Source organism: Orbicella faveolata, unplaced genomic scaffold (genome assembly GCF_042242905.1).
Source record: "Orbicella faveolata isolate gen_17 unplaced genomic scaffold, um_ofav_v1 contig_1, whole genome shotgun sequence".
Classification (NCBI taxonomy): Eukaryota; Metazoa; Cnidaria; class Anthozoa; order Scleractinia; family Merulinidae; genus Orbicella; species Orbicella faveolata.
This window is the reverse complement of record NW_028301536.1, coordinates 30,093,315-30,107,362: the sequence shown is the minus strand read 5'-3', so window position 1 is coordinate 30,107,362 and position 14,048 is coordinate 30,093,315. Positions and strand designations below refer to the sequence as shown.

Below are 14,048 nucleotides of genomic sequence, written 5' to 3'. Positions count from 1 at the left end.
TCAGTCAGAAGGCAAGTGTAAGTGCTATCTAGACAATTGAAAATACGTGCACTGAGACGTTATATGCTAATTTGCCAACTGTACTGGTTTAACAAGAATGAGCGCAAAAATTTCAAATCTCTATGTCAAGTTTTTTCTTTCTTTAATTTCTTTTCATATACACAAGCTATTCGTATCGTTTGGGTTTGATAGGATGCCATCAATATTTGGGTGCTTCTTTATCACAAAATCCGTTAACCAGGATTCTATTATCATTCTATAGAAAGTCAAGTTAACAACGTGTTCTGCTAAAATGAATAAGAACTGTAGATCTACTTCAGCTACCTTAAAAACAGCTAGGAGAAATTGTATGTTGATTTCTAGTTCTTGAGAATTGAAAAGTTCATTCAGTTCTACCTTGCCGCTATTTTATACGTGACGAACACGTTGCTCTTCCCCTATCAATTTTAAACCCTTTTCATCCGTAAGACACAGCATTTGACTCAACTCATTTACTATTTTATAAAGTGCCCATGAAATGATCTTTCGAGCTAAATCAAGCCATTCTTTAAGTGAGCCTCAAATTACTGTTTATTTGTGTAACTGAAGTGTGAAGAAACATATTTTAAACTCAAAATTGGTAGACGAAAAGCTCTATTTCGTTTTGGAGACTGATGGCAAAATCAGATTTGTAAACTATCTCGCTTGTCAGTTTCCCACTGTCGGAAATATTAAACAGAGTGCTTTTATTTTCTCACTGAACTTGTCGTGTATAGTAAGTCATTTTATACAGAGAACGGGTTTGTTGGGGAATTTGATGCCTTGCCGACACCTCTCTCAAGACCGTAGCTAGAAACGCTCCAAACATGTATGGAGTTACCACTTTTTATCGGTACTAACTGGAAAATTTAATATCCGTTCACAACAAACAGAAATATTTTATTACTCTAGGCTATATTCCTTCCAGGAATCTTAAAGGTACTGAATAATTTTAAAATGCCTTAAGCTATCCCGCAGCATTTCTAACAGAGTGTTGCCAAATTATTTCTGGTTACAATAAAATAATGGAAAATCGAAAACTAATCATCATCATGGAATAATATAACTTTACTTCTTGTACTTTTGCAACAAAGTGGGCAGCACTATTGAACGTTGGAAATGGATAATTATAACTTAACTCACGTGTCTGCGTATTGACCATCTTATTTTTTAATTGTCATCGTACACAAAGAAATTAGAAAAAAATCAGAAATCGAGAGTGAAATTTGCCTTCCATCGCAAAAGTGGTTTTCAAACAGAAGGACAAGGTAAACTCGGAAATGGCCAATTCACTGCTCCAGCAAGACAATGATCCAAAGTTGATGACTTCCTTTTTTCTCATCATCTTGTTGAAATTAATATTATTGTAATTAACTGAAATTAATTGAAATTCTCATCATCTGGTGAAAGGAGAAATGAGCTGTTGATCACTATTTCTTAGAAATAATAGAGTTCATTTCTATAATCGACATAACACGTTTCAGTGATGAACGACTTTTTAACTTGAATTTGTTATCGCTTTCTAGGAACAATACGTGAAAACTGGAGCGGAGCGTATGCTGGAAAATCACATCTTCGTTCGCACCGAAATGGCAAAGATATCTTTCTCTTGAATTTATAAACAATCCACCTCTGAATTACAGTTCAGCAAGTTTCTCACTTTTTCTTCTACAAATCACTGGTTAATAACTTCACAACCTTAACTTTTTTTGTACAGGACGCTTAAAACAAAAGTACTGTTTTTCCTTATCATTTTTTATGTGACTGTACCATGTAAGGAATTAAATTCGCACTCCTGGTATTACTTTGGAATTTTTTTCCTATTTTGTCGTTGAACATCTTAGTCGTCACTGATTTAGTTTTTTAAAAAAACATGCTAAGTCGAGCTGCCACAAATTGCAGCCGCTTCATTTAATGCTCTTTAATGCGACTGTATCGAGATGAAATCTACACAATATGCCACAGGAACAGTTCTTACAACCTGTCTGTGGGTAATTTATAAAGCCAGAATTCCTAAATCAAACGTAATGGTTATTCTGGGGGCATCGATTTCCCTTCTTGAATATGTACTGCAATTTTGGTGTCAAGATTGAACTTAAACAAAGTTTTCAAACACGTAAATCCAATTCTTTTCTCTGACCTTTTCCAATAAGAACGCCGCAAAGAGATGGTAAATTGTACATTTCTTCTACCTAGCCTCCTCTTTAACAATGCATAGAGTCAGCTTTCGTCACGACACACGACTGAAAACAATCTGTTGCTGGTGTTTTGTGGCGCTATTTCAGCCCACAATGCGAGCGATTTGGCAAAATAAATCTTACGTTTGATATTTTTTCCACTTAAAAGTATGAAACATTCAATACTTAGTTGCTACATTCTTTCTCGTAGATTTTTGTATGCGAAAGATGAAAATTTGGCAATAAATATTGTAAATTTTGACATCAAGACAATATGTCATAGTTGATTTACTATTTATTCTAATCACCTGACTCGTTGGCAATGTCTTAATTCAGTCAAGAGATTTAATTGCTGATCCACTGTCAATTTTATAACTTTATTATCCGTTGGCTCATTTGCAATATTTAAAGCGGTGCCCTTGAAATGAGCTTTCGAGCTGAGTCAAGTCACTTTTTTGTGCAAGTGATATACGAAGAGTCAGTTTTCTATTTATTTCCCTTTGGGCTGGTATATACGTAGCCAAACAGTTTTGTAAACTCTCTCGCCTGTCACAATTTCCCTTTGTCAAACATAACCATAATACATTTTTTTAGTCATGTGATGCAGTGAACAACCGGGTTTGGCTTACTTTTCGTATCAGTTCTAGCTGGAAATTATCCACTCACGAAAATCAGAAACACTTATTGTCTGATGTCACCAAAGAAAAATAAACACAGGAAAATTGCGTTAACTACTCTCGGAATTACGCTAAAAGAGGCGGAGAAACAAATCATTTGCAAGCAGTTATCCCACAAGGGTAATATCATTATAAATTTGAATTTACGGAAATGTCTTACGAAACACCGCCTTACGCTCCCAGTTACCCGTGTGTTCTAACTTTCCGGACATTAGGGAGCTCAAGCAAACCACGACGGCAACGGCAACGAAAATTTTTTGGACGGAAGGGCAGTCTCAGTCACGTAGAAATTTATTAATCTTAATATTGTGTTGATAATGAATGCTTATTTTTTTTCCAATCTTCTAACATTGCGTAGCACAGTAAAGGCAAACGCTAATGTGACTTTGACTATTGTTTTCCCATAAAACAAAAATTGGAAAACCAAGTAAATGGGTCAAGCTAAAGAAAGAATTTAGCCTTGATGACAAGCAAGTTTCAGAGGCATTTCTTCTGCCAGTGAGGGCTGCTAATGAACCGTATCTACGCTCCTTTCGGTACAAAGTGTTGAATTCTGTTCTATTTACTAATGACCGCCTGTGTAAAATAGGATACGTTTCTAATCCCAACTGCATCTGTAATCGGCAAACGGAAACAATATCCCATATTTTGTTCGGTTGTTCTTTTTCATATTCTTTTAGGCATGAGGTTAATGAAAAAGGTTTTGAGCAGAAGTGGAAAAAAACTTTGTACCGAGATTATTCACATCGTATTGCAAACGGCTGTGCGACTGTTTTAAACATCTTCTCAAAGGAAATTATTTCTAACGACACCAAATGTCGACTGAAACAGATTTTGAAGTTCATATGAAATACTTGAAATTACTGGTGAAATGAAACTGATGATGAAGGTTTACCTTTGCTTGCACAATTTCTCTAAACTTTGAAACTTATTTTCCCACATTTCTATGGGAAATGGTTTTCGGTGTTATTTCAAGCAACTATTTATATCGTAACCTTTTAGAAAATGCAGAAAGGACTGCGAGATACTTAGAATTACTCTGGATGGAGCTTTTTGTCCAATAAAAACTGAAATTGCTCGATTTCTTCTCGGATTTTGTCTTAATTATTATTGTAGAACTAATTAATGATTAGATCTGAATAAGGCAACTTTAATTATTCTATGCTCAATTCAGTGGAACGTTTTCATGTGACGTCATCAAGCGTTTAAATCCAAACGTAAAGAACCACCAGAGTTTCTATCCTCATCAGGCATAAGAGGTGCGAAAATTATACACCTTGACAGCATTTCAGCGCAATAGTGTCCTTCGTTTGGTAACAAGTGCATTTTGAATTTTAGAGTTATGGCAGTGCGGAACATCGCGTTTGTCGAAAAATATATACTTATCTCATGATTTTTAGCCCTTCGTGAAATAAAAGTAGCAGTTAAGTGTTCATATGTTGGTTTGTGCAGAATAGGCAATCAATGGCCTAGATAACCAAGAAGATCCAGATTGTCACACTATTTTCCGGCTGCCATTTTGGCGAATCTTTGCTGAGGTCATTTTTTTATATTTTTCCTCATTGACATACTACTATGCACGGAGAAGGTATCACGCTAGACACGAATTGACTACAACAATTTAAAGAGCTTGTGAAATTTAGTAATTGGTGAAACTTTTGGCTCTTTGGCTGAAATATTCGAGGAGAAATTGGCCTTCAAAAACCGCCAAATTTCTGGGTGGCAAACGCCCTAATGAGCATTTACATTCTTTGTTAAATTTTGAGTTTTTAAACCCGCTTCGCTCAAACATTATTCAATACATCGAGCTCAAATTCCTTGACACAGTTGATCGTGCTATGGCCTTTCAATATTCAGAATTTCCATCAGAAACTGTATCACTTATGGGGCAAATATTGTAAACAAAGATTCGCCAATTGGTGTACCACGGAGGTACACCAATATGGCGGCACCATACTGAGCTCTTTAAATTTGTGCAAAACATTTAGGCAAATAACTGAAGTTTGGGACGGCGCATAGACCTAAAACCTGGAGAGGAGTCTTCTTTATTTATCTTCAATAAGATCAAATATCCTTGTTTTTTTTCTATTGCACGACAGTGAAAACGATCTATTGTAGTCCGGCTATCTGACTAGCTGTGCGTTTCCAAGATTGTTTTCAAGATTTAAAATCCTTCTTTACTCGACAAAAACAAACAAACAAACAAACAAACAAAAAACAGAAGAAGTCCTTTTTAGAGCAATCTTACTTTTAATTTGGCTCATTGTGATACCGTCAAGAGTTATACGGCTGTGCAAACAGTACTCTTACATGAAGTTTGCAATGTATGAGAACTGACGAACTGGAAGATTAAAAACTTTCAATTGAGATACTTCACTTTTTATTCTCGAGAATACTACTCAAATGCAAAGGATATATACATGCAAAACGACAGTTCGATGTATCATTTATCTCGGCTTAATGGGAAAACTAGTGAGCATTCACGAGATGATTTTATTGATAAGCTGCGGCCATGTATTAATTACTTACTACCCCTTCCTCTTCATTTAAATTTTTCTCGAAAAGAAACCACCATTGTTCTCAATTTAGCAAAATACTTTTTTCCCCTTATCTCAATTTCCACAACTTTTGGTTATGGTCTTCATCAATGCCTTGAAAAAAACAAGAATTACGAGAAATAATATTCGATGGTTTCAGGTTGACCTTCAGCATAACGAACTGAGTGGTAACTTTTAACACATCCCATGCTCAAAATGTGTATTCTCATTACTGGTTTTCTCATATTGTTTAAAATGTTAACTCTGAGAATTTAGTTTTTCAAAGTGGTAACTCTTAAGTACATCCCATGCTCAAAATGTGTATTCTCGTTACTGATTTTCTCATATTGTTGTTAATATTAGTTCTAAGAATTTGGTTCTTCATCAAGACAATATTTTCTAGTTAATCAGTTTCTGAGATTTTCATAATTCTTACGCCGAAACTGTTAAAAGTTAACGAGAGTAGAAATAATGTACTTATCTGAGATTTGATGTTTCCAATAGTCAACTTGTGCCAGAGTCCAACATTACATTGCGATCCAAGATGGCTACCCTTTCTGTCAACAGTGATATATCAGCCGCCTGGAGCGAGAGAGACAGAGAAAAAAGAATATTCAATCAACACTACCTTGTCAACTAATAAATTTACAGCAGTGTTAGATTCAATTGATAACTATGTAACTTTTCAGAAAACAGTAGTGTTTTGATGTGTTTTCGAATTTTAGCATTTTCTTCAAAAATGAAATAGAATTCGCATGGAATCTAAGATGGATTGTATTGTTCGCGCTTCTAAGAATCAAGGATAATGCTTTCTAACTTGGTTATAATATAAGCTAGCTATCAAAATTGGATTTAATGATCATTAAAATATCTTTTTTATGACTATTTACGTCGTGGTATTCTCCTCTTCACCTAAACGTTTTCAGACGCTTAATTCCAAGAACGTAAAATGAAAAGTGCAAGATGTTCCTTCACATAATAACTCCACCCCCCACGCGAAAATGATCTGAGCCAACAAAAGTTCGACCCAAAGTCCTTCCAAACAAACGGTAGTCTCATTATAATAATTATTATCGAACATAACACAGTGTACGTGTATTGTACTGATATAAATTATGGTATTTTCTGGACAACAAGACAACCGTACGTTTATATGCAGCAATGGTACGAAACTTGAAAACCTATCAATTTTACAATCAGAATCAAGATTTTTAACACTCTTGGAGTGTAAAGATAGGAAAACCATAATCTACTTATCTGAGCTGAGATGTTTTTCCAACAGTCATCGATCGTACGCTAGAAGTGAAGCTCTGCACACTGCCATCCAAAATTCAGTTAACGTTGATGAAATTCAATTAATTAAGGTTGATGAATAAATCCAGAAACTCGTGAACTGTCCTTTAACACATCTTTGGTCATCCTGGAGATAGCAGAGCAAACGGCAGCAACTTTAGTTATTTAATCACCTAGGTTTGCTTATGATTATTTCATGGACAGATAACTTGCTCACTCCAAAAACTTGTTCGCATGTTGTGGTCAGAAAGTTGAACCATAATAAATGGCCGTCACAAATTAAGACAATCGATTTGGAACAACTCTTCATCTTTCAGGTATTTCTATTCAACTTGGTAGCGTAAGAATGAGTTGATAATGAAGGACAGCCGCCATTTACGATAAAAGACTTGCTGTAAGGTTGATAACGAGATTTACTTACGTTTTTAATTAATCATCTTCGTTCTCTGTGGGACACAAGGCAGCCACAATCCATCTACATCTCTATTTTGTACGATATGTTGTTCCTCATTGAGCTCATGGCAGGCGCCAGGTGGTTTTTGGCCGACCAGGTTTGCTGTTCCCAGTTGGTGTCCATCTCTAGGCAACCATGGGAAGTGTGTGGTCAATCCATCGGATTCATCTGCGTTTGATTTCCATGACAACATTCTGGCAATACGTTTTTCTGTCAACGGATCAGAGATAAAGAGCAATATTCACTGCTTGCAGACATTGACGTCAATTGTTTTGAATTCAATTTTTGTACAACCAAACAGCTCTTTGTTTCAAAAGCCAATTGCTCTCGTGTTGGCGAACAAATAACAATATAGCTAGCCTAACGAGCTTGCAAATCTTTTCCTGCGCTGAGAATTTTGCTATTTTTTACTCATTTTCCTCATTGAACTACGCCTATAGGCTCGTCAGTTAGCTTCAGCTCAGATAATTTTTTTTTTTTAGAATTAATAAACGAATTTGCCAGTGTAGTCAATAAGTTAGAAGTTCTTAGATTCTTGCTATGGATTTCAAAAAATTCTTTTTTTCAACAGAAAAACACGATCGCAGGACGATAAACTGAAGCATTCTACGAATGGATTATGTAAAAAAAAAAGCAAAACAAAACAAAACAAAACAAAACAAAACAAAAAAAAAAACAGTAAAACTTTAGTGCCACCAAATCGTAAGATCTTAGACTCGGTACTCGATTTCCTGTATTTGTAAGATAAATGAAAAATGTTTTAACTTAATAGTACGAAATACATAATACGTGTCACTTTTGTGTGTGGGTTAATTTTAAGCAAAAATACGTCCAAACACGAGACTCGTCCATTAAAATTACGAAACATTCAGCACCAAGGCATACAAAATTACCAGCGACATGCACTCATTTTGAAATCGATCACATTCTTTATTAAATTGCAAACCGGTTCTAATGTTCCGTCTGAATGCCCCTAAACTGGACTTAGCTGCAAAACTTCAAAGGATTATATTAAATAAAATCTAGCGACAACTGTGATTCACTTATCTGAACTTCAACGGAGTTGTCGTCAACATGAAACTTGCCAGGAGTCCATAGCTGGTCGTGCTACACTTGATTTGAATTGGAGAATGACGCCTGCCACTCCAATTCAATTCCTTTGGATACAACTTTGCTGCCTGTGGTCAATTCTTGAGAACAAACAGGAAAGTCATGGTTAAGTTTTTCGCGTGTTAACTCAAGCAAAACTGACTTGATTGAGTATTAGTATCAGTTAACGGAAGTCTATCGGCCTTGCACGTAACAAAACTCCCTCAAAATGAGGAATAACACTTTTAAACGACTACCAACAAAGTGGTGCACTGCAGTGGGAACGAACTGAAGATTAGTTATAGGTTCTGATATAACCACATAACTGTTCTCTTCGTATCAGAGCAAAGGCAAAGGCGGTTGGAATTTTCTGTTTGTATAACAGTTAAAAAGAGTGTACATGGTGGCGCTCCGAGGTGACGAAACAAATTGCGAATGACAAAGTCAAACGGCAAACCAAGCAGATTATCAAGCTGTAAACAAACATTTTATTAAAAATAATCCATTCAGTTACTCACAAGAGAAATGTTTGCTATTCGGTTTTTCAACTTCGCCTAAATACAGTCTTCGGGGTCAAGGAAAAACACATGCACCTCGAAGCTTTCACAGCATTGAGGAAAGTTTTATTATACCATTAAATGATCAAATTAAAAGACGAGGGAAAGAGCTAGGACGCGTAACTAGCTAGAGAAAATGTGGACTTACCTGAAGGAAGCACATCGACTAAGATGTCTTCGCCCTTGCCTTCAATTCAACGGTGATAAATAAAGAAAACATGGACTTGCCTGAGGGTAGCAGAGCGACTAAGATGTCTTCGCCCTTGCCTTCAATGCAACGGCAACCGACGCTAAAATGGGTGTGTCATTCTACACTTCTTTATATATACCCACATTAAAATTCATTACAGCCACGAGAATTATGTTTTGAACAAAAGAAATGCATCCCACGTTAAGATTATGTGCTTTGAATTGTGAAAAACACGCACCTGAAAGGAATTTTGATCCGACTATGCTATGTTTGTTGTTAATAGGCCAATTTTGATATATTAAAATTCTAACTTGGCTCCGCGAGGCTTAAAGTGCACCTAACCCCCAAATTTTTTTTTCGCTAAAACGAATCCACTTACTGTTTAAACTAATTCCGCGAAAACATTTTTGAATTTGGTTGAATCCTCAATTTTCTATGGCCCGCCAAAGTCGTGCTCGAGATGTTTCACGACCGCGTTTTAGGGAGTCTGGGTCGAGCAAGGTTGTGACGTCTACCCAGGTACCGAATAGAACAGCCCTCAGTCATTTCTCTTTGCTTTCTTTGGACGTCGTAGTGTAGAATACTCGCTTTTGCATATTTTAGCTCTAAAACGCCCAAATTTTCGCTAGAAGATCAAGATGTCTTCCTCCTCAGAGTCAGAGATGAGTTTTTATTCAGATGACTCTGATATAAACTTCATACCTGAGGTGGAAATCTTCTGGCTTGAAGTGCACTGAACAGATGGCCGAGTTCTTCGAAGGCTCCCACTTCGCTCTCTCTTGCTTTACAAAGTCCACCCACTTTTTTTCGTCTTTTTTTCGCTTGTGGCCGATCGTCACCAAAATATGGAATACAGTGAAGCGCTATTCCATTTTCTAAGTCTGGGGTGTTGCTGCAACCGCCTGCAACACACCTCGTAGGCATTTTAGCTGCAAATTCTTCACGAGCAACACAGCCACTACAGTGAAATGACTAGCGGCGAAACACGTTTCGTTCCTGGGTAGACGTCACAACTGCCGCTGGACCCATTCCCCCCAGAACTCGGTCGTGAAACAAAATGGCGCCGATTTAGGGCGATTTTCGCGTTTTCGGCGGGCCATAGCAAATTGAGGATTCAACCAAATTCAAAATTTTTTTCGCCGAATTAGTTTTAACAGTAAGTGGATTCATTTTAGCGAAAAAACTTTTGGGGTTAGGTGCACTTTAAGGTGGCTGAACACAGTTTTTGATACCTTTGTTTCATTCACCTTTTTCTCTAAAACCCTTGATCCTTCGGTCGCCAAAAATGGCAGCAAGCAAGTTTACAACACAAACTTTGGTTCTTTGATGGTTAAGCTGACGAATGTGCCGTTGCCATGGCAACATGAATAAATATAAACAGGCCTTTAAAATCGGTTTTGTTTATTTGTAGAAAATAAAGTCATTAGATTTTCTTTATAATTTGCATACAATAAGCTTGTAACGATTCTCACAAGTTAACACCACTTACGTCCTCTTATTACTATCCCTGATCAGAGTCAAATTTCACATCAAACATGTGTTTTTCTAAGTTTGAGTCTATTAGTAAAGCCACCATATAGCATGTTAACAAACATTCAATGATTGAAGCACTGGCCTGGGTAGTTATATCTCTTTAGCTTGTGTAAGTCATGTTTGAGGTATTAATAAAAACTTGTACTTAAGTGAGTGCATTGGCACCTTGAACATGTATCCACCGCTAGATAAACACACAAAAAATATTAAATCCTGTACCTTGATGACGAGCACACTTAAATACTGTTTCTCAGATTCACTAAGACGACAAACAGGCTTTGTTCCAATTATGCTGTTTACAATGGACAGCATGGTCTTCATGTTACCAATATCAATGTTCATTTTCCATCGACATGACTGTAGGTGACTGGTAATGACTTGCAGTGAATGTTGACTGATCTGAGTGATGAGGGCTCTTGGGACAGGCAGATCAAGGGATGACTGTATCAGACTAAAACAGAGAAACAATAAGGATCAATAAATCTATGCACACCTCTACAATTACCAGTAACAGTATTCTACAAAAAAAGATAAACTAGAAGATTTGGTCCCTGACTATAATTATTGCAAGATTATATGAGGTCTCATACAACTCTCTACTTTCAAAGCGTTTCTTTCCACCTTTTTTTAAGGTGTTAAACCCAAGGTGTGAGCAAGTTGTTGTTGCAATCATTCCAACTACATTACATTTTTTTTACACGTTCTGTACCAAATATGGGGCTTTCATCTTACTAGTTTCATCTTTGAAAGAGAAATATAATTTAACATTTTTGCATGTGTTACATAACAGACAAAACTTTCAGTGTAGGTAAGACAATTCTATATTTATAGTACCAACTGCGCTTAGCCATAAACCTACCCCGCAGGAAGCCCACTCTTAAAGTAAGTAACATAAATATAAATTAATTCATAAACAAGTAAACAAAGAAAATACAACCTAGCTAAAATGTAAGTACATAAAATTAAAATGATTTTTTTACAATAAAAAATATAACAATATTACATTGTTGAAAATGGAAGTAAATTCATAAATTCAAGAATTTAATAATTGATATTATAAAAAATTATGTCATAGATAAATTTAAATTGAAAATCTTACGCGACAAATCTTTCTTTTAAAATTCCTTTGTACCAGTCATGGTGCGTGTTGTTGAAGTCTTTGGAGAAGATACCCTGATTCCAGAGGTTTTCTTGCTCTCTTCATATCCTAATGGTCGAATTTGTGCCCTGAAGTACATGTCTTTTTACACTCTTTTTGACCACCACAAATATGGCTTTTTGTGATAGAAGAAGAAGAATGAAAACCCCAGGGACCAGGGTATCTAGCAGACTAAACCCTTCATTACCTGGGATATTAACAAAATGGGATCATGTTTACATTAGGTGGTGCAGGTTGATACTGTTGACCAATATATTGACTGATACTCGGTCGATACATCAGCCAGGTATCGGCCTTGTATCAGCCTTGTATTGGCTGAGTGTCGGTCAATATATCGGTCAATATATCGGTCTATAGTGTCAGCCAACACTACAGTAAACATGATTGACAGCATGTTATTGGCTAAGCTACAATGCAAGTAACAAATTAAATACAATGACCACTAAAACGTGGGGAGGACCAATCAGAATTGAGTGTTTTATTTTATTACAATAAATTTACGCTTACATTGATATAGTTAGGGATTTTATATGTAAGAACTTAAAATTACCTTCCATTTGGTCCAAGCGCTGTCTGAACTAAATCCTTCAATGCGCGTAGCGAGCCCTTTAACTTAATATCATCCAACGGCTGCACTGCAATCTGCATATAATTCAAAACACTCATATTAGGAAAATACATACCATATATAAGCTTCAGCTACTAAGTAGTTTATTTTTTTTTTCAAAAAAAAGCTGCTTATAAGTGAAAATGTATCTTCCTGGCAGCCTACCTGAGATGTCCATTCGTCTTTCGTAGACAGCCTTGAAGAAACACTTTTACCCTCCATTCAGGTCATATGCAGTATAGCCATGTGTATTCTCCACAACTGTGTAAACTTTTGACAAGAAAACAGGAAATTTTGCCTACTCCTGCCTGCAACATGACGTTAATTACAGGAATGGCTCCGAGCCTTTTGATAATAAACCGCTGACCTAAACTATGTATGCTGACATACTTGCTTACATCATATACTTTCGCCACCGGTTTGGATAATCAATTAACGCAAGACGTAGCTTAGATGTCGTTGTTTTTATGACCGGTTATCAGAGCAGCTCGTTTGTGTCTTTTCAGTTGATAAACTAATCACAGAGCACTTACCTCACATTCGTATTTTATTTTATTTTACTTTATTTTTTTTTTTTCACGTGATCAGTTTCAACGAACCCAGATCAGTGCTGAACTAAAGCCGTGACTATTGACGACTATTCGCCACTATCCATGACTGTTCACCACTGCACTATTCGCTAATCGAGTTTTTTTAGACACCCTGCTAAAAGTCAGGAAATGGTCAGAAAAAAGACATTTTCCCTATAAAAAAGGATTTGTTAAAAACTTGTCAGTCATAATGAATGGGCGGAAAGGAGGGCTGCCCCTGAGGGCAGGCTAGAAACCGTTACTATGTCTGTTGTTTATTTGGTTAGAGAAATGTTATTTTTATCAAGGGAAAGTCAGAGAAAAGCATTGTTCTGGACCTCTAGTTTTGTCTCTAACTCAAATCCTTGCATTGTGGGTAACAAATCATGTTTGGAATTCAAGACAGAATTGATGTTAAATACATTTATCAGAATTATTTTTGATATGTTTATATTTTTTGCTTTTACAAAATTTTAGAGTCCCAGTGTTGTCACCGAATAGTCCGAGCACTGCCTTCCGTGCCTGTCATGGTAAACACCTGACACCTTTAGTTTTCAGGGCTTGGCTCTGTAAAATGCCACCACAATTGAGAATAAGACACGTTGTGCATTTAAAACGCGGCGATGAATTTCAAGCTCCCGAAGACACATGTTCAGTCTTTCCTTGGGGTTTTAAGTGATATCACAAAGGACTTCAAGAGTCAACTTCTTGAAAACTATTCAACGAATTTCATTTGAAATACCTGTGCTTTTGTAAAAGAAAATAACTGGCGACTGAGTGCGTGCTTTATTCGATATTTTTTTATTGATATCATTGTATGCTCTATTGTTTGACGCACAGAAATCTCAATGAAATATTTTGATGCAGCAAACACTTTTCTAGTGGGTGGAATGAATTTTAATCAAGTATGTAAGGAAGTCTCAAAGGACATCCCGTTCATTTTAGTGTCAGAGAGCGTCGTGTGTTGTGAAGGTGGACCAGTATCTTCGTCGATGTGCTCCCCTTCGCAGATAAGTATACGCTTTCGTTTTTGCATTTCTTGACCTTGTTCGCTTTTCGCCTCGTTTCGCTACGCTTGCCCTTTTCCGCAGTTTAGTGGTTTAGTATAACCAGTTCGTTGAGCAATTTTTTACCTCCACACATTGAAGAAATTGTTGAATACTGGAAGGGTGTGAAACTTTCGGAATA

At 36.5% G+C, this 14,048-nt stretch overlaps 1 long non-coding RNA gene across 1 annotated transcript; it reads right to left on the bottom strand.

Moving 5' to 3' along the window:
• Window positions 1-12,150: 12,150 nt before the first annotated feature.
• LOC149118716 (uncharacterized) lies at window positions 12,151-13,712 on the bottom strand. The gene is made up of 2 exons (XR_016201571.1): window positions 12,457-13,712; window positions 12,151-12,326 (listed from the first exon to the last, which is right to left on the bottom strand). It is a non-coding gene; the product is annotated as an uncharacterized LOC149118716 (long non-coding RNA).
• Between the last annotated feature and the right edge of the window lie 336 nt (window positions 13,713-14,048).